Source organism: Papaver somniferum, chromosome 7 (genome assembly GCF_003573695.1).
Source record: "Papaver somniferum cultivar HN1 chromosome 7, ASM357369v1, whole genome shotgun sequence".
In the NCBI taxonomy this organism is placed as follows: Eukaryota; Viridiplantae; Streptophyta; class Magnoliopsida; order Ranunculales; family Papaveraceae; genus Papaver; species Papaver somniferum.
This window is the reverse complement of record NC_039364.1, coordinates 203,270,568-203,291,178: the sequence shown is the minus strand read 5'-3', so window position 1 is coordinate 203,291,178 and position 20,611 is coordinate 203,270,568. Positions and strand designations below refer to the sequence as shown.

The 20,611-nt window shown below is 41.1% G+C and overlaps 1 long non-coding RNA gene across 5 annotated transcripts; it reads right to left on the bottom strand.

Annotated features, from left to right (window-relative positions):
- Positions 1-622: 622 nt before the first annotated feature.
- Positions 623-9,932, bottom strand: LOC113299401. Of its 5 annotated transcripts, none has more exons than XR_003334861.1 (4): positions 9,641-9,932; positions 9,108-9,548; positions 8,470-8,530; positions 623-1,205 (listed from the first exon to the last, which is right to left on the bottom strand). It is a non-coding gene; the product is annotated as an uncharacterized LOC113299401 (long non-coding RNA). The 5 variants fall into 5 exon arrangements; XR_003334862.1 differs by lacking the exon at positions 623-1,205 and adding an exon at positions 4,238-4,701; XR_003334860.1 differs by lacking the exon at positions 623-1,205 and having other exon boundaries at positions 8,322-8,530; positions 9,641-9,931.
- Between the last annotated feature and the right edge of the window lie 10,679 nt (positions 9,933-20,611).

Sequence of the window (20,611 nt, the reverse complement as noted above, 5' to 3'; positions counted from 1 at the left end):
AAGTGAGCACCTCCTTCTAAGTTGTAGTAAGAACTTCTTGTCTTTCCATTAAATCGGCAATGGTAATAAGAGGTGGGTTTCCTATGGCTCCTCCAGTCTCTCGTCCCGATAAAGAAATGGTGGCAGTCCTGGTGACGATTGGAGGTGTCATGCTCGAAGAAATATTAGGAGTAGCAGCGGCTCTGGCTCTGGTAATAGGAGGCGTCACGCCAGAGGGTATGCTTTCGGCTCTGCTGGTTTTGGTGCTAGATGATGTAACACCATGCGATGTTTTGACTGTGCTGGAAGGCGGTACATTGGTGTTAACGATAGGGATATTGGAACCAGGAGTGTTATCATTGCCAATAGCATCAGGATTGGTAACTGACCCATACCTAAGATCTACCATCTTGAATTTGAGAAAATTGAAATGAAATTGAAAATTGATCTTGTAACCGAGAGATTAATCTCCCACCGTGGTCGCCAGTTGTTTTGGGGTAAAAACTGATTCTGCTGGAAATGGTAAATTTGGGTGTGCCTCCGAGAAACGAATCTAAACCTTAAAAAAATGCACTGCACGGGAGTACTTTAGATTCGAGAGATCAATCTGTACAATCCTGGCTTAAACCAAGAAATGGCCGTTCCAGTCTTGTTTCGGTCACAAAGTGAAGGAGAAGGGTTGATCTTAGGGAGGGAAGCGAAGAAGGTATTGAGATCAGAATCATTAACTCTGATGGTGTGGCTATTTTATGACTTGTATCAGAATGTGGTTTCTGACTACTTGTGTTGATAACACTTGTTCTTTGTCGAAATAGGTCGAAAACCTATTTATACAAGTCATGATTGAGCACCCCTGATCTCGTAGGAAGTGGAGACAGTTAAGTAGTGGAGAAGTGGAGTCGTGTAAAAAGTGATGACCATCACGTTTCCATCATGAGGGAATACTGGTCAGCCTTACACCTACTACTCTCTTAATACTTATTAACCGTGCACCCTCTCCTGACACTTTCTCGTAATGGGCACATTGCACGTCGCATGTTGTAAACCGCCCGACCAATACCCCAGTGAGAATCCCCCAGTTTGTGACATGATGTCTCAAGTATTTTCGTGGAAAATATGCAACAGGTTGCTGAGTGGGTCTTGTGTTCAAGACCTAGTTATCTGACCAATCACGCGCAAGTCAGGTGGCGGGTAGTCATGTGTGACGATCCAAGTCATGATACTTGCTGCAAATAATAGCATGTGGTTCCATTAAGTTAAATAACTAAGTTATTTGTAAAGCCAATACTCATAAAATATCGTATGTATTCGATGCATATAAAGCATCGCTTTTAAGCAAACAGCTCAAAATAATCTATGCATGCAAAGCATTGTTGTATAAAGCCTGTCTTGGTTGGTCGCTAAACCTGATGTCTTAAAAAGAGCATGACCGACCATTTTCAGGAAGCTACTGGGAGCCATTTATACATGCCAAAGGTAGGTTGGTCGGTCACTATAGGAGGGTGATGGCTGGCGACTATGATGACGTTTTATCGGTCATCTAAGATTTAATCTAGGCCGGTCAATTCGGATGGCTAAGTTGGACGTCCGAGATGATTTTCGGCAGTAAATGGCTGCCTTAAAATTCATATAAGCGGCTCGACCAACCCCTTTTGGACGATCGTTTGGGAGCCATATGGGGAGGTTGTGGCATGGCCGATTGCGGCTTATGGAAGGGGAGTGGCTGTTGATCATGGCCACATCTTGTTGGCTAACTAACGTAGGAGTTAGGCCGGTCAATTCATCTGGCGAAGTTGGGCGGCCGAGATGATTTTGCGGCAGTTAATGGTCTTCGTTGATTTAATTTAGGTTTTAAAACCGTGTGGCCAATCTATTTTTGGGTCAACTTTTTTGGTGTTGGCGCATGATGGGGAGTTGTTCGTCCTTCCAGCACAATCTAAGAGTTGCTACGACCCAAAGTCGAAGACTTTAATAAACAAATATGTATCATACAGAAAAGTCTTCGGTAATAGATAAATCCGTCTCCCACGAATATACCTACGAGTTTTGTTCCGTCTTTTGATAAATCAAGGTAAACAGGAACCAATTGATAACCCAGACTTATATTCCCGAAGAACAACCTAGTATTATCAATCACCTCACAATAATCTTAATCGATGCAGCGAAAAAAGATATTGCGGAATCACAAACGATGAGACGAAGTGTTTGTGATTACTTTTATATCTTGCATATCGGAGATATCAATCTCAAGCCAATTATTACAATTGTACTTGTACGATAGAAACAACAAGATCAGATCACACAACTACAAGAAAGTAATATCGGTCTGGCTTCACAATCCCAATGAAGTCTTTAAGTCGTTAACCTGGTTTAGAAGAAGAAACCAAAGGTTAAAGGAGAATCGACTCTAGCTTAGCACAACTAGTATCACACAAAGGTGTGGGGATTAGGTTTCCCAGTTGCTAGAGTTCTCCCTTATATAGTCTTTCAAATCAGGGTTTGCAATCAATGTTAGCTTGGTAACGAAGCAGTCAATATTCACCGTTAGATGAAATCCTGATTAGATTCAAGCTAATATCTTTCAACCGTTAGATCGAAAACTAGCTTGTTACACACAAATGAAATGCACGCTTCTAGGCTTTTGTATCGTACCCAAACTTGTACATTTGTTGGTTCAACAATAGTTAACCAAAGGGTTAGCCATATGATCACTTTCATATCAACCATATTCTACTTCACCATAACTAGTTCAAGTGACTCAAATGAACTAGTTAGAGAGTTGTTCAATTGCAAGGAAATCTTATGTAACTACACAAGACACAATTGAAGCAAAAACGATTTGATTCACTCGAATCGGTTCATGAACTATATAGCCACGGTTTGCAACTTGCATTCCTTAGTTTATATAAGAATAAGTTCACAAACATCGTTTTTAGATATAACCTACTCAAGTTTTCGGACTGGGTTCGTGGACTTAAGTTCCCTGACGGAGTTCACAAACTCCAGCAGAATTTCTCGAGTCGATCACTTCCGCCAGTTCGCGGACTTAGCTCACGCCACTATTCTGGTTCTCTTGATCAACAAAGTTCGCAAACTTTGGTCCAAGGAATAAGGACTTATACATATATGTGTTTCCACAACAATGCTTATATCCTCCAATGGTTATATTATCTAAACTCTCATTTCAATAATTGAAACATTCTTAGAGGATGTTGATATTCTATAGTTGTTATTCACAAACTATTTTTCGTCAAAGTAAGCAATTTTCAAAGTGATTGAAACTTGTCATGACGTTCGTCACTAGGTAAAGATAAACTTGGCTAAAGCGAAAGCTTACCAACACATATTTCGAGAACTAGATAGGCGAGATAAACTCGGCTCGAAATAGCAAATGTGTATAATCTAAGTCTATATAGCAAAACGACTTTTGTCTCAAGATAGGAGATGAATAGACTTTTGAGTGATAGATAAGTTCAAGTCTCCACATACCTTTTAGTCGATGAAAATCCACCGGTTCTTTGAGTAGTCCTTCGTCTTGTATGCTGATTTCCATGGAGTTCTTGAGCTCAACTACACTTTCTATCCTAGTCCGAGACCTTAGCTATAGTAGACTAGAAATCAAGACTTATAGTTTTGATCACTAACATTGACAAACATGCTTGAGATAGCAACGCATGCGAGTTCGACCGAGCAATGCTCTAAAAAAACTGTAAAAATCTGTCTACCTGATCCGGCATCAGAAGTAGTAGACCTTGTTATGTCTGTGCAAGGAATTTGAAGAATATATCGAAATATGATGAGTGTCTATGCCTCTCTTCATATTGTATTAAAACTCAAGCTCCTAGATGAATTTTTCACTAGTATAGAGCCTAATAAGTATTTGGAGCTCCTAGCTGCATTATCCACTAATGCATGGCCTGCTGGGTATTTTCCCATGCTATGTTCCCCAGTTGAACTCTTAATACTGACATGACATGAGAATTAATGTTTGCTCACAGCGAAGCAACATGAATTTCCCGAAGTGTCAGGATTAAGATACACATGAAGGTACTCAATCAGAAGCACACAAGTTGCACTGCTCTTTGAGATAAAAATTAGTGATTTTGTGCCAGCGCGCAAAATTCACCAGAAATTGATTAATTTTGCGTCAGCACGTAAAATTCAATTTTCGAACCTAATCAATTTGCAAAAGTTAGGTTTTTTGCGGTTTGCGCAATATCTCGAACCTTATTGGTCGAGACAAAACCTAGGCAAGCTAGGAAATTGATCTGCCATGGACTAGTAGGAGCAAAATCCTACCAAAAGTAGAAAGCAAGAAACAAAGAGAAATTGCGGTAACTAAAGATAGCAGCAAAAGTAGTCGCGGCCACACCACTTGGACGGCCAGTTTACACTAGCAGGTACTGCCCATGGCTGGCCAGCCACGCCTCATATTATTGCCTGTTGGCCCTCTTTCTCATCAACCAATCAAAACGCTTTAAATGCGCAACACACACTTTTGATTAAAAGTGAAAGTTGGCTGCCCGCACGCCTAATTCTTTAAGGAATTGAACATAGGTTGCCCATGTCAGTCTCAAAACGGTCACATCCATACGTTTTGGCCAACCAATTCGACGAGCCTGTCCTCCTCCCAGCGCAGCCAGACAAGCTCCATGATACTCATTAGCGCGCCCACTTTCGTTCTAACCAATTGGAATTTTCATAAGCACGCCGGCAACAATCCTAACCGTAAGCCAAAATTAGGTCAGTCGCGCGGATTAAAAAGGGTTCAATGGAATTAAGACCGCATATGGCGGTCTTAAATCAATCGTGGTCGTTCGACTTCCCCTGCCGAATTGACCAGCCTAGATTTAATCTTAATTAACGGGCAAAGTACGGATTTTCACACCAGCGGCCCAGCTGCAACCTTGACCGATCGAATTACTCCCAGCCCGCGGATAACACCTAAAACCGTTAGCTTAAAACAGGTTGGCCAAACGGCCATAATAACCTTATTACGACCAGCGACAGCAAATTACTGTCACAAAACGATCTTGGTCGTCCGACTTCGCTAGCTGAATCGACCGGCCTAGATCTAATCTTAGACGACCAATAAGATGTCGTCGTGATCACCAGCCATCACACTCCTATGAGGACCGACCAACTCACCTTTGGCATGCACGAATAGCTCCTGACAGCTTCCTGAAGATGGCCGATCATGCTCCTTTTAATACATTAAGCTCTGCGACACTTTAGGGAACATTATCTATATACCCCTATTATGAGACCCATTGCAAATATACCCTTTTGAACTTTACAAATACCCTTAAGCTTAATACATTACTTAAATACCCTCTTTTGTGTAATGTATATACAAAACCATTACCACTAACCACTATTCAAAAAAATAAAATAAAAAAACCTCTACTGTCCACCATCACCACTGTCCACCACCGCCAACAACCACCACCGCCAACCGCCACCACTAGCGCCGCCGACCAGCACCACTGTCCACCACATCCGCCGCCCACTACCACTAACGACACCACCCCAACCACCACCACTGCCGCCTCCAACTACCACCACTGTCCACCACCAACCAACACCGTCGCCAACCAGCACCACTATTTTCCTCCACCACCTCCGCCAACTACCACCACCGACAACCAGCGCCATTGTCCACCACCGAAAACCACCACCACTACACACCACCGCCACCAACCACCACCACTTTCATCCACCTCCACCAATCACCACCAGCAACCACCACCGGAAACTTGCTGAAAGTTGTCCCCAAATCTAAAGGCAACTTGCTGGAGTTGTCTTCAATAATGTAGGCAACTAGCTCAAGTTGTCTCCACATATGGAAGCAATTAGGACAAGTTATCTCCACATTATGAAAAGTATACACAAAAAAAGAACCAGGCGTGAGTCGAACACGCATCATCTGACATGGAGTCAGTCGTGCTACCGTTGCACCACAGGTTTTTTAATGCAAAATGACATACAAAATCACATCCAAATAGATATACTACAACTACTGATGTATAAAACCACACAGATGTTCATGGTCTGTAACATATACATACCTAGTAGTTTGCGCGCATCCAACACAAGTTCATATTGTCTCTCGCAATTACCCCCACCACAACTGCAACATCCACTACCATCACCACTACTGCTAACACAAGAAACCACATCCACTACCTCTAGCATTGCTGCAAACAAAGAAAGTTGGAAGCCCAACAACCCTGTACATTCACCTAATATCCACCAGTTCAACTGGCTATAACAGCAACTCAATGCAACCTAATCTCCACCGGTTCAACTGGCTATAACAACAACTCACAACCTAGTCTCCAATAGTGGAAGCAACTTGGTCAAGTTGTTTCCAAAGTTGTAAGCAACTTGATGAGGTTGTTTCCAAAAATCTGAAGCCAAAAAATGTAACCTACAGCAACATCATCATACACAAACTTTAAAACATTCCCACCTATTCAACATTCCCACCTATTCAGGTGGGAATGTTTTAATGTTTGTGTATGATGATGTTGCTGTAGGTTACATTTTTTGGCTTCAGATTTTTGGAAACAACCTCATCAAGTTGCTTACAACTTTGGAAACAACTTGACCAAGTTGCTTCCACTATTGGAGACTAGGTTGTGAGTTGTTGTTATAGCCAGTTGAACCGGTGGAGATTAGGTTGCATTGAGTTGCTGTTATAGCCAGTTGAACTGGTGGATATTAGGTGAATGTACAGGGTTGTTGGGCTTCCAACTTTCTTTGTTTGCAGCAATGCTAGAGGTAGTGGATGTCGCAGTGGATGTGGTTTCTTGTTTTGGCAGTAGTGGTGATGGTAGTGGATGTTGCAGTTATGGTGGGGGTTATTGCGAGAGACGATATGAACTTGCGTTGGATGCGCGCAAACTACTAGGTATGTATATGTTATAGACCATGAACATCTGTGTAGTTTTATATATCAGTAGTTGTAGTATATCTATTTGGATGTGATTTTGTATGTCATTTTGCATTAACAAACATGTGGTGCAACGGTAGCACGACTGACTCCATGTCAGATGATGCGTGTTCGACTCACGCCTGGTTCATTTTTTGTGTATACTTTTCATAATGTGGAGATAACTTGTCCTAATTGCTTCCATATGTGGAGACAACTTGAGCTAGTTGCCTCCATTATTGAAGACAACTTCAGCAAGTTGCCTTCAGATTTGAGACAACTTTCAGCAAGTTGCCTCTAGATGGTGGTGGTGGAATTGGTGGTTGCTAGTGGTGATTGGTGGAGGTGGATGAAAGTGGTGGTGCTTGGTGGCAGTGGTGTGTAGTGGTGGTGGTTGTCGGTGATGGAGAATGGCGTTGGTTGTCGGTGGTGGTAGTTGGCGGAGGTGGTGGAGGAAAATGGTGTTGCTGGTTGGCGGCGATGTTGGTTGGTGGTGGACAGTGGTGGTGGTTGGAGGTGGTGGTGGTTGGGGTGGTGGTCGTTAGTGGTGGTGGGCGGCGGATGTGGTGGACAGTGGTGGCGGTGGTGGTTGGCGGCGCTAGTGGTGGACATTGGTGGCGGTTTGCGGTGGTGGACAGTGGTGGGGTTGGGGGCGGCGGCGGTGGTCGTCGGTGGTGGCGGCGGTTGGCGGTGGTGGACAGTGGTGGTGGTTGGCGGTGGTGGTGGTTGTGGTGGTGGTTGGTGGTGGTTGGTGGTGGTGGACAGTGGTGATGGTGGACAGTAGATGTTTTCTTATTTTTTTTTTTATTTTTTTTTTTGAATAGTGGTTGGTGGTAATGGTTTTCTATATACATTACACAAAAGAGGGTATTTTAGTAATGTATTAAACTTAGCGGTATTTGTAAAGTTCAAAAGGATACATTTGCAATGGGTCTCATAGTAGGGGTATATAGTTAATGTTCCCTTAAAACATTTTTTTCACGGATCAAAAATGAAACTGAAACTCAATAGCAAGACAATACATACAAGTTGCTCCAGAAAAAGGAAGAAACTAGCACCAGTTGTCTCCAATAGTGGAAGCAACTTGTTCAAATTGTTTCCAAAGTTAGAAGCAACTTGGTCAAGTTGTTTCCAAAGTTGGAAGAAACTTGATGAGGTTGTTCCCAAAAATCTGAAGCCAAAAAATGTAACCCCACAGCAACATCATCATACACGGAACATAAAAACATTGTTTTCCACCTTAAACTTTAGTAGAGACGCAACTCTTCTGAGATGTATGCATAAAGATAATTTCACAGGCAAGTACATTTACCACTAAAGGTGTACCTTAAATGCAGTAAACCAAGTCGCGATAGCACAAAGAAAATCTAGCCGATCATAAGATTCATAAACAGTACAACAACAAAAATAAAATAACAAGAAAACATTACGGTATTTTATTGGATATGTATGTCATGTGAACAAGCAACGTGGTAAAGCCACAAGTATCATCAACATAGGGGGTACCAAAAAGATTATATATCTAAAAGATAAGAAAGTAGATTGACCGATGTTACCTCATTCATTTCAAGACTTCAGATAAGCTTTTCGCACTATCCTCCCGGTATGTACAAAGGCCTTGGTTCACAGAAAGAAACAGTAGAATCAAATAACCCATTTATGGTATTTGAAGAAATAACTTAAATTTTGATAAATACCGAATTCCAATCAACAAAATGAATCACTTTACATCCGATTGGTTCACAGAAATCTAATAAAAGTGACCAATCAAGAGATAAGAAAAATCGATATAAGCATATAAATCAAGTCGTCCAATCATTTACAAATTCACTTTCGTACCCGAGAAAAATTATGCACGATGCAAATGCGTAAGAATGCGTTAACTTTACATCCGATTGGTTCATAGAAATCTAATAAAAGTGACCAATCAAGAGATAAGAAAAATCGATATAAGCATATAAATCAAGTCGTCCAATCATTTACAAATTCACTTTCGTACCCGAGAAAAATTATGCACGATGCAAATGCGTAAGAATGCGTTAACTTGATAATACCAAATGTTGAATTCACTTGCAGAAATTCACTTGTAGTTGGCATTGACCAATGCTAGAACAAACATTCAGTAGTGCATTTTGCACACCAAGCCAAGAAAATGATGCAACTTAACATTGAAAATGAAGGAATAATGACTCACATGCTTGTAAAGACCAATTGGTTCATATGGGAAATCATTTCTACCATATATATAAAGCCCTAATTCACAAACAAAAATGAATAAATTGAATTCAATTTGGCTTGCAAATTGTCCCCATTCACAGAAATGTAACAAATCAGCTTAATTTTCAACTTTAGAAAATTGAATACCTAAAAATGAATTCAGATCCACTAAAAACGATGATAATTTGTGAATTGGAACTGTAAATTCAAAATAATACTGTAATTCATTCAAAATTAAAATAGTGATCACCGTAGCCAACAGTAGGGAAAGTAGTAACAAACCACCATCATTTGTTACCCTTCTTCTTTACAAGAATCACCACCACCACCAATCTCCCAACCACTCAAATCACAACAAATCTCCACCACCGCCTCAAAAACCAGAAACTCCACTATCTCCCTCACCAATTTCAACGTCCTATTCTCACCACCACCAACAACAATAACATCAACTGGTTAGAATACCACCGTTACCAGCATAAACTTAAATAAGAGAAGAAAGATAATCACCTAAATCACCTTTATTGTCCATCACCAATTTAAGAACCGACGTAGCTTGAATTTCGATTTGTATCACGAAAATACAAATTAAAAAAAGAAAAAGAAAGAAGATAATCAATCCATTAGATCTGTATGTTCTTGATCCGGAGGGGGCGGCGACAGTGAAGATTTGAAAACTAGATGTTACATTTGTGGTGGTGGTGGGATTGGAATGAAAGTAATGGTAGTGGTAGGTTTAGGGAAGAGGGGGAGACTGTGGTGCTTATAATTCTTCTGATGGATCGAATAAACGAAGAAGAAGAAGAAGAAATAAAAGGCTAAAATAGGGATTCAACAAGATTTTGTTTTGGATATTTTTTTTACCCCTCAAGGATAATTGTGCCAAGGCCCACAAATATGGAGGGTATTTATAATATTCCCACTTTAAACAAGCTCTATACAACGATGCTTTATGAGCATCGGACGATGTTTTATAAATATCGTTTTCACAAATAATTTAATTGTTTGGCCTAATAAGCATTACATGTTATTTCTTGCGGCAAGTCTCATAATTTGACCTGTAACATATGACCACCCGCCGTCTTGCGCATGATTGGTCAAAATAGCTAGGTCTTGCAAGCAAGACCCATTCAGCAACTTGCAACATATTTTCCACGAAAATACTCAAGACATCAAACATGTCACAAACTGGGGGATGTTCATCAGGGTATTAGTCTAGCGGTTTACAGCGTGCGGCGTGCAACTTGCTCATTATGAGAAAGTGTCAGGAAAGGCGGACAGTTAGTGGCAGTAGAGAAGTAATGGGTGTAAATCGACCCATCTTCCCTCATAGTAGGACGTGGTTTTCAACATCTTTACACGATCCCCACTTCTCCATCACTCAACTATTTCCACTTCCTACAAGATCATGGTGCGTTCAACTATGACTGATATAAATAGGTTTTCGGCCCATTTGAATCAACAACGGTTATCAACACAAGTATCCAGAAAACACCAAGAACATATAGCTTACACTCCGCCAGCAAGTTCCACATTCTGATACAAGTCATAAAACAGCCACACCTTCATAATTCAACATTCTGATCTCAACAACTTCTTCGTTTCCCTCCCTAAGATCAACCTTCTCATTCATTTTGTGACCGAAGCAAGACTGGAACGACCATTTGTTGTTTAGGCCAGAATTGTACAGATTGATCTCTCGAATCTAAAGTAATCCTGTGTAGTACATTTGTTTAAGGTTTAGATTCGTTTCTCGGCGGCACACCGAATTTACCATTTCCAGCATAATCAGTTTTTACCCCAAAACAACTGGCGACCACAGTGGGACATTAATCTCTCGGTTGCAAAAATCATTTTCCCAATTCCATTTTCAATTTCCTAAATTTCTCAAGATAGATGATCTTAGGAATGGTTTAGAAACCCTCAATCCCAATTTTACATCTCCTAACACTGACAATACTTCACATGTTATTCATGAAATCCGTTCTTTCATTCATGTAGATGGTGGATTTTCGACAAGGGAAAAATCGTAAAACCATAATTATACATACTCCGGATCGGGCAATCGGATGAGTATTGAGACTCATGTCTTTCAATAAAGCGTGAAAGCTCATGCCATAAAACCTTTGACGGAGAAGGCTATCTCTCGGAGTATATGTGGATGTGTAGTCTCTCAGCTGAGGCCACGGCGCATCTCATGAATACTGAGCAATTTCAGTAATTATTTCTGTATATAATCGAAAGATTGGACGGCTCCTAGACAACATGCCTGCTAGTATAGAGCAACAACGTCTTCAGGATGCAACCAGGTTTTCCCTGATTATACAGGAGGAATATGACACTCCAGCAAGTTCATATTGCTCAACTCTCAGATAATTAATGCTCCTAGATAGGAAGCCATGCTAATATAGAGCCATCAATTAATTATCCCTAATCGTAGCTGAATATTCAACTATATTCTACGATTCTTCGAATGTTTCGTTACTTCAATTTATGGTTTTCCCAGCAGAATTTCATGGGTTAGTAATAAATATTCAACGAGCAGGCATCTGAACACCGAATAAGCCCTGATTAAAATGGTGCAAGTGTACTTAGCAATAATGCACAGACCAGCATTTGAATGCGCAAACGAGCATCTCAAAAATATGAATGAATGAGGAACCTATGCAAAAATAAGAAGGAAAAATACTAATAATAGAATATTAGCAAAGGCGCTAGGGGACTGGGCTCACCAGCCGGCCGGTCATGCCGTGCCCAGTCCCACACCCAATTTTATATTTTATCATATTTTATTATTTTTCCCTGATCTCATGAAATTCTCTCATTCGAGCAAATCTCCTTCGTTTCAAGGAAATTCTCTAATTTAATGATATTTCTTTATGTCAAGGAAAATAATAAAAAAAGGGAAAGGTGTCATGGGACCGAGCACCATCCGGCAAGCCATGCCCATGGCCGGTCCCACACCTCACGGTTCCCCATTATTTTATTATTTCCCTCAATCCATGAAAATTCTCTGATTTCATGAATTTTCCCTAAACCCACGAAAAATATTATAAAATCAAGAAAACTCGTGGGACCGGGCCCTAGCCGGCCGGTCATGCCCTAGCCGGTCCCACACAATTCTTATTTTATTATTATTACTTGTTTTGCTTTCCTCATTCCATGAAAACTCCCTGATTTCAACAAAATACCTTGGTTTCAACAAATCTCTTTGATTTTATGAAAATTCCCTAAAATCATGAAAATTACATAAAATTGGGAAGAGTGCCCTGGGACCGTGGCCATTGGCCGGCCGGCCATGCCTTGACCATTGTCGGTCCCACACTCCATCATTCCCTATTTTTATTATTTTATTTCTCTCATCTCATGGAAGTTCCCTAATTTTATAAAACTCTCCAGTTTCATGGAATTTCCCTCAATTCAGATAAAATACATAAAATTACATAAAACTGGGAAAGTGTGGGACCGTGCTTGTCAACCGGTCGACCATGCCCTAGCCGTGCCGGTCCCACACCTTGCAATTCGCTGTTTTATTTATTATTTTTCATCATCTCATTTATTCTTCCTAGTTTCAGCAAAACCCTGGATTCTGCATATTTTCTCAAAATGATGCTCGAACGCACACCAGAAAATATCGAAACCCTCAGGACTGAGACACGAACATCATCGTGACACAAGCACATCCCCTTGAACGACCAAGGGTGACCCTAAGGCTTGCAAATGGACGGTCCCACGTATTTTTATTTTAACCTAATTTGCTCAATTGCTCGTATTAGGTTCGAACTCTTTTCAAACAACCAGGGGTTCGCTCAAACGACCATCAATTGGTCCCATGACCACCAAGTGCCGGTCTGATGATCTCTTGGTCGTTCCCTCATCTTTTCACCGTTAGGTTTTATTATCTACCGCTCACATGAGCATTATTTTAATAAATGATTAAACCAGTGTTTAATCATTCTTTCACCAACTGGTCCTCAAGAGACTTTGGTATTTTGCTCATTCGAGCATCTGGGCGTTACATGGTGGACTCATCATCCCATGTGGCCAGTCCTTGCTTCACTCTGCAGTTGATTTTCAATAAATCATCAACTCATTAAAATTAGGGTTTTGAATCCATAACTCTGCAAAAACATGATTCTGAGTAGATTCGAATACTGATAATTTTATGTTGATTCCATGATCAACACTTTTATTTATTATGCTCGACCCAGCAGTCAGTATCCTAAATTAATATTTTATTTGGTCCTACTACCAACAATTCATCAAACGAGTAATATTTGCTCAAACCGGCAATATTTGATCAAACTAGCAATATTCGCTCAGACCAACAATATTTGCTCAGATTAAAGAATATTGGTTCAACTATCAATATTCAACAATTCAGCAACACAGTTTCCTCGCCTTAGGTTATCAACATGATAATACCTCGTCTCAGCAGACGTATTTAACTCATGAGTTTTAGAACATTTGCAAATCATGTTCAACTCAGCAATACATGGACTCATCGTCCCATAAAGTCATCAACCGACTCCACAATCACGAGACATCAATCGTGTCACATGTGGGATATTAACTGGGGTTTTGGTCTGGCGGTCTACGGCACGTGTGTTCATACACACGACGAGAATGTGAGCAAGTCGTGCAATCAGTTGGAAGAGTCAGCAAAGTAGTGGGTGGAAAGTAAACCAAGTCTCCGTGCGATGAGCAACTGGTTTTGACATGATTTCTCACTTCCCCACTCTCTGATTCCAGCAACTGTCACACTTCATGGGATCATGGTGTTTTCGACCTAGCAATATAAAAGACCTCTGAATCATGATTGAAAGGACAAGCATTTTCTCGGCAAGTTCATACAGACAATCTTTCGTATACACGAACTCATCGTCTGAGCAATCACTCTCAATTGAGTAAAATTCAATCATTAAGAGCGTTCTTACGTTGAATTCACAACACACCTACAATCTCAGATCACCATTGATCCCACACATTTCTCAGCTTCCCTCCTACAGATCAACCCATCCTCTCTTGTGACCGGATTGACTATGGAACAACCATTGTTCCTGGTTTAGGCCAGAGTCCTACAGATTGATCTCTCGAACTTAAAGCACTCCCTTCTTGCAGTGCATCTGTGTGAGGTTCAACATTTCGCTCGGTTCAAGGATTCTCCACAAGGACGTCTCTTCAATTCCGTAAAAACCAGCAAATCGTTTTTCCTCATCTACAGATTGGCGACCACAGTGGGAGATTAATCTCTCGGTTGCAATCTCACGATTTCACAAGATGGCTGGTCTTAGGTCTGGGTTAGTTACAGGTTCCAATACAAACGGAGATAGCACTAGCAACAACAACGATAACAACGAGGATATCCCGGAAACCATTCCGGCCTCTAACACTGACGGTGGTGGTGATGTTACTCCTCCTCACACTAACACGGAAGGCCATCCTCTGTTCGGCCGACACCCTGAGGAAATCAGAGGAAACCCACCACTACCATTGCTGATCTCATCAAAGTGCAAGAAACTCTTGCAAAGAATCAAACCGATATGACTGCAGCACAAAAGGAGCTATTTGACTACCTGAAGACTCTCACTGACAAGATGTTAGAGAAAACTCAAGAAAAGGAAAAAGAAAAGGAGAAATCCTCAGATGCTGATCCTGAGGTGACTCCAATTCATACAGTGGATGATGACGAAGTCCGCAAAGCTGCAGATGAGTCATCAGCAAAGGAATCATCAAATTTCATTACTCGGGAAGATTTGGAACGCCTTATGGAGAATCGTGGAAAGGATAAGACCTCACATGTCCATCGTCACCATCCTTCATATCCCGCTGCTATGCAAAGAATCCCTCTTCCGAAATGTTATACTTCTCCAACCTTCACTCTTTATGATATATCTGGCAATGCTCGAGAACATGTCTCTCGTTTCATGGAAGCTTTGGGAGAACACGAACACAACCATGTTGTTCGCCTCAAAGAATTTTCAAAATCTTTGAAAGGCAGGGCATATACCTGGTACAAGAACATCTCTCCAGGGACTATCAACAATTGGGGAAAAATGATTAACGCCTTCTACAGGAAGTACTTCTTCGTGTCAGATCAAGTCACTCTCTCTGATCTTGGAAGAATGTTTCAGAGGGTCAGCGAAAATCCCAATGACTACGTGAAAATATTCAGAGTCCAGGCCCTGGACTCCCATGATCCAAATGTCACGGAGCAGCAACTGGTAGACTTGTGCATCAATGGCATGATCCCGATCTATAGAGCTTTACTGGAAAATCTTCGTTTTCAAACTTTCTCGGAGCTTCATGAAGCAGCGAAGAGATCAGAAGCTACTGCACCTGCTCTACAAGAAAGAGCAAAATCTACAAAGGCAGAAGAATCGCGAGACACTCGAGGAAGTATGCGTCTGATCAACAAGCAGTACAACCTTCAGCCCTCCACAAACGCTGCCGCAGAAGGGAGCAAACGCAAGGCTGAACCTCCAAGTAAGCATACCTCAGCTCCTCCAAAAACACAAAAGAAGGACAAACCAGAGGCACAAACCCCTGGCCAACGTACAGAGACTCCTGATCAAGACGCACCCGACTTTCCTCTCCCCATTGGAGAAGTGATCAAACTGCTGGATTCCTGGATCCAAGATGGTGCAATCAAATTTCCATATGTCAGGAGAGAGCCAACTGAGGAAGACATGGAAAATCCTCGTTACTGTCGCTTCCACAGGTTCGTCAATCCCCCCACAAGTAGCTGCAAAGTTTTGAAACACATATTCAGGGAAAAGGTTGAGTCAGGAGAACTTAATCTGGGGGCTGAAGTAGTGCACAAAGACCCCCTCCCCATCAGGACTTTCTCCATCTCTGAAGAACCAGTCAAGGAAGCAGTCCAGTTATTGATAGAGCATGTCTGTGAGTTACTTTATCTGTCAAAGGCGCAAAGGGGAGACATGTTCACGGCTTTGAACCACATAGTTTCTGGAAAGCGCCTGCTGATTCCAGAAGTACCTCCTGAACCTTCAGCCACTGACAAAGGAATGTATGACAGGGGACTGCTCACCACAGTACATATTAAAGGAAATGAATTCAAGAGAGCATTTGTTGATATTGGCACTGCCATCAACATTATTCCTTTAAAACTCTCAGAGCCGCTGGCATTACTCGGCAAGAGGCTACTCACGCTCCCATGGAAATTAGGGATCACGAAGGGGCTTCCAAAGACGCTTATGGATATATCATCCTCAAAGTCAAAGAAAATTCGGTCTGCACTGAGACCAAGTTTTACATAATTCGAAAGGATCCAGGATATGACATGATCCTTGGACTAACTTGGATTCACGCTGGGAAGAAGACTCCAACACTTTCAACATGTCCTGCTGTTGAAGAACACTCGGACTCGGAAGAAACAGAGAATTCCCCACCATTTGAGCATCTGGAGGAATTTAAAGCGCTGATGGAGCTCACACAGAAACCTGGATAAAGTGCACACGCCTTTGTCAAAAGGTTCCGTACTCAAGCAAGTCTTATCCCTCTTCATTCACCAATAATGCCAATGTTCAAACATGCTACTCTGGTCCGGGGACTTCTCTCTGCTAACAACTTAGCAATTACAAAGAGCTACGAGTGGATAGTCTCACCTCATCAATATTACACTAAGTGGTTACGCTCAGAGCCTCTCCAAATTGGTCATTCTATTGAGAGATTCATTGCTGAAGACATGGCTAAGCATGACAGACAGTATGCTGGATACTCCCCTCTGCACGAGTGTCCATATGTGTTGCAGCCATGGAATCAGCAGAAAATATTCAAGGCGCGAACCACTAAAACGAATAAATTCAAGGAAGGAGATTTGGTTCTCAAGGAAACCAAACGTGATCTCCATCCTGCAAGGAGCTCCAATTGGGAAGGACCATTTATGATTGCTAAGTCCATAACCGGAGGATACTACAAGTTGATCAACACAGATGGCAGAACCCTGCCAGTAATTCATGAGAATTGTCTTAAGGCGTTCATCTGAAATTATTGAGCGTTTGAGGTACTGGACTTTTGGGCATTCATGACGTTTTGGAATTTAGGATTTTCTTTCATTGTATTTCAATTCCTCCAAAATGTTTGCAATACTTGCAATCAGTATTTGAATTCAACAATTTATCAAAATTCAGTTCATATTACTTAAAAGAAAATCTCTATCAAATCCAAAAGAAAATCCTCAATCATCTACGATCCAAAATCAGCCAATATCAAAACCCAAATGAAAAACCTCACATCTCTCAGAAGTTCAAGATATTACGAAAAAGAAATCAAAGAAAATCAACAAAGAAATATTTTTGCTCCTCCGCATCCTTCAAGACCTGCAAAGCCGCCTTCTCCTTGTTCAGCTCTTCAGTCAGCCTGGCAATCTTGTCTTCTTTATCCATCACAGCATCATTGAGAAAGGGTATGTTGTTCTCACATGAGTTCTTGATAGCATTTATTTTCTTGCGAAGCCACTTCACGTTGAGGCCAAGTCTTTCAGAATTCTCCAAGTTAAACTCCCAATCAAAGAGTATATCTGGAGTCACGGTATTTCTTGCCCTAGTGCATATATCACTTACAACACGCAAGATAATACTTACTTGCATTGTTAAAGAATAAGCATGTCCAGGAATTCTGTAAACAATTATGTGGCCAAACTTCTTCCATATTTTCTCGTATAAGCCAGCATATCCAATGGGAACGCTAAACCCACCAACTAGTTCATGATACGGGAGTGATACATCAAATGGAGGATCAATAGGAACTCCTGCACTTGTATATTCATGCACCACTATACGGTTCTCAGTTACTGGGGCAGCTTCTACAGTCAGGGCAATAGCTTCTTCAGTATTCTCTACTAGTGGCTCAGTTTCTTGTATCACTGAAGCAGCAACAATTGAGGTTTCCATAACTTCAGTGATAATCTTCTCATGGCCTTGAAGTGCAGATATGGTTGTCTCTTCATCAATAATTCCATGGCAGCTCGAACTATCCTTATTGGTTTCAGTATCCTCAACTTCGGTATTTGACACCTAATGCGAAGATTACATGAGGTTAGAGCAATCTAAACATGAAACCAAATGAGATAATAAAATAAAGTATACAAGCATCCCTACATCATCAAGGTCCGTCATTATACACTCAAGGCACGAGCAAATAGCATGAAAGTCATGAAAATACGTTTTGCGGCAAGCTCGCCTGAGGAGACTTTACTCTGTCCTGTACAAGATGACGAACTGGGATAAATATACAAAGAATCTAAGGATGGTCTATATACCATTCTCTTCGTATGGATGTCATCTACAACATATCAAAATTTCATAACAATCCGATCAACGAGCAGGGAGATGTGATCAAAACATTAGACAACGTACAACCTGAAAAAGTTCTGAAGTCTCCTGGAAGTTTACTGTTTCGCCTTTTTCAGGCCCTAAACGTGCTCAAAACTTAAAAAGATTCTCTGCTAAATCTTGGAAATTCTCTGGGCTTAAAGATGCATATGCAGATCATGAAAATCTGACTTCATATGAAGGTTTTACGGTGTTTTTGCTAAAAGCTGAAGTCTGAAACTTTCTGATGACGTATTTCCCCAAAATTACTCGTATACTCTCATGTATTTTCATTCATTCACAAATCAGCAATTTCATACTTCTATGAAGAGGTTACAAGACATATAATTACTTGGGGAGTCTCCGAAGCGTTCAAGGAGTTGGAATTGCCCATGTCAACATCAAGAGGCTCATTACTTCCATTCGGTTCCGAACCTTTGGGATTTTCTTCATCTCTATTCTCAGAGGATGACCGAGAATCAGCACTCTCCACCTCTATGCCGACATACTCCTAGACATGTTCTTAAACAATTAGCATTTTACATATGAAGCATTATATTTGGGCTATGAGGAAGAATACTCACGTCATTTTCTTCTTCAACGCTCAAATCAGAAATTGTCTTCCCAGCAGCAGAGAATTGAAGACCATCAATACTGGACGGAGCAAAGTTTTGTAACCAAATAACAAATGTTGGTATTATAATCCTAATAATACGGATAGAAGAAGTCACAGCGGAAAAGTGTCGACAACTCACCAAAGAAACAACCGGGGACTTTATGGTGTTAGGAAACAACTTGAAATTCTTGTTCCTACCTTCTCCACCATGAATAATTGTTTCTACTTCCGAGAAGTTCACTTCAAGGCGAGGTCTCACAGCATGACCGTCCTGCAAAAAATAATTGAGGTGATAATCAAAGGCAATTACTTTAAATTTACGAAGAATGTGCGAAAGATACATACTGGTGAACATCCTGGAGATGTCTTTCGCTTATCGCCGCCAGAGATGTGTTTCAATCTTGGTCGAGAAGCAATCATATCAGCAGAAGGAGGCTCTTTCACCAAAGGTTGATTAACCTTTACAAAGTCATGCAAGCGTTCAAATTGTTGATCCAGAAATTTATATAACCCGGAGTTACATAGGTAACTCGGTCAGCACAAGGGAACCAATAAGAGATTCCTTCAACATGTGTACGATCTAAACAAGTCTTAATCTATTCCTACCGATGGTTTACTCCTCCGAAAAGTTGGAACACATTGATCCATACCCAATTTGATGAGCTGCTCTGTCAATGTTGTATTCCTCCACCGAAAAATCTCCATATGTTGTTGCTATTAAATAGCCTGGAGTGTAGCTCAACATGAAAGATCTTTCGCCATCTCTCAAGTCAGCACCAGAGTTCAAGGCCATGCTTTCTCCAGCATTGAAAGTTATCAATTGAGAAACATGAGGAGGAATCAGCACTCAGGGACGGAAGTTAAACTCAGACTCACTGTCTACTACATCAATAAAACACGTCTAGGATTGAGGCTGTTTTGTTGACCAACGCATAATTCTGGCGTTATCTTTATCGTGGAAAATACGTCGAGAATCAGCAGCATTCAACCCTTGCAAGATACTACGAGGAATAGGCGCATACTTCTCAAAGTGTTCCCACATCAAGGCCTGAAGAAACATCGTATTGGCGTAGCATTCAATCTTCATAAAGTCGTTCGAAACACTAGAGTCTATAACCAAGGAGTCCAGGTTAGAGTACAAAGAACCCAAGAATAAGCTACCTATGGGAAGTTGTTCACCTTGATCCATCTTAATGGCAAAAGGGATTACAAATGGCTTTATCAAAGTTCCGGCGTCTTCAAACACGTCTCTGGACAGTCATAAACACAAGAAAGCAGCAATAGACAACATACCGTCAGGTTCATCGAGAGGGACATCTCGTGGCCACCAGTGTGTTAACCAGTGAGCACAACCTTTGCCAGAAGCCTTGTTAATTCTCTCTATCTCAGCTTTTAAGGTGTTAGAAATTGCTTTCTCCTCCGTCGAAATCTCTCTAGGAAAGTTACCAATGATTGGGAGATGTAATAAAGCAACTACATCTTCCAAGGTAATAGTAAACTCTCCCCAGCTGCAAATAAAGGTATGAGTTG